Source organism: Podarcis raffonei, chromosome 1, assembly GCF_027172205.1.
Source record: "Podarcis raffonei isolate rPodRaf1 chromosome 1, rPodRaf1.pri, whole genome shotgun sequence".
Lineage (NCBI taxonomy): Eukaryota > Metazoa > Chordata > Lepidosauria > Squamata > Lacertidae > Podarcis > Podarcis raffonei.
The window spans coordinates 82,082,080-82,083,553 of NC_070602.1; positions in this window are offsets into that span (position 1 = coordinate 82,082,080).

Sequence of the window (1,474 nt, forward strand, 5' to 3'; positions counted from 1 at the left end):
GCAGTATTTAAGTTTCTTAAGCAAGCTGATTTGTACAAGTCACTCAAAGCAACATATAGTAAAATATGCAATACAATATATGAAACACAAAGTAATTTAAACCAAAGCACAACACGAGGTAATCAAATCATAAAAGCAATACCTCCATCCCTTAACATAAGTCTGAACCACCACAGACCGCCGCCAGCCAAAGGAAAATGGAGAGCGAGAGAGTGTGCATGCTACAAACTGTTGGAAAGGAAAAAAATAAACAATGCTAAAATTCCTAGGAGAAGAAAAGCAGCTTTGGCAGACAAGCCTCTCCTGCATTCTGCATTCTGCATTCTGCTGAGGGCACTAAACGGGGGTGGAGGGTGGACTTTGTGGTGGTACTCAAGAGATAAAAAGCAAGACACAAACACATAGAAACTGGTAGTTCTTACTAGGCCCCTAAAATAACAACTGGTTTTCTGGGACTGGCAGGTCTCGCTTGTGGATGAGTTTCATAATGCCACAGCTAGCACTGAAAACACAGCTGATGTTTTCCTGGCCAAGGAAAATGTTGCTAGTATCTGGAAAAGTTATTTTGCAGCAGCTCTCAATTCACTGGTTGTGATTGGGGAGGGGTCAGGTTAAGGACAGGAGTGCACATAGGAGAAGGTGCTACTGAGGTACCCCAGACTCAGGCCATTCACAGCTCTAAACAGAGATGGGGAACCAGATGTTCTTGGGACAACAACTCCCACCAGCCCTGTCTATTAGCCATGCTAGCCTGGGCTGATAGAAGTCCAGCAACATCTGGAGAGCCACATGTTCCTCACATCAAACCCAGCATGTTGAACTTTGCCTAGACACAACGTGGTAGCAAGTGCAAGTTTTTGTGTATGGAAAGGATTCAGTTATATGTACCCTGTGGCTTATGCCAGCTAAAAGCAAAGCTGTCATCTTTTGAACCACTTTCAGAACAGCTTCCAGGGACAGCCTTACATTTAGCACATTGCCGTTGTCACTTAGGGAAGTTGCCAGAATGTGCACAACAGTGGCCAAGCCTTTAGTCTCCAGAAAGGAGCACAACTAGTGAATCGGCCAATGTGGAAATAAACCAAAAGCCAAACCCCACACTCCTGGCAATGGCTCTCTGCTCTCTGTGTTAAGGTAACACTAAATCCAGGATCGTTCCCAAGCTGCGAATCTTGATGGGAGAAGGAACAGGTAATTCCCCCGACATCTGGATCAGCAGATCTTCACATCAACAGCAACTTCATTTTGCCTGCATTGAATTTCAGTTTATTCACTCTCTCCCAGTCTATTACTGATTCGGGCAGTCATTCATCAAGCGCCCTCACACCTGATGCAGAGGGAAAAGAGAAACATAATGGGACATCAGAAGCATACTGATGACACTGTGCCTGAGTCCCGTGAATCGCTTATCCTAGCAGTTTTGTGTAGATGCTAAAAGGAGACAAGATGGGAGCTTGAGGGAAAATTCTCACAG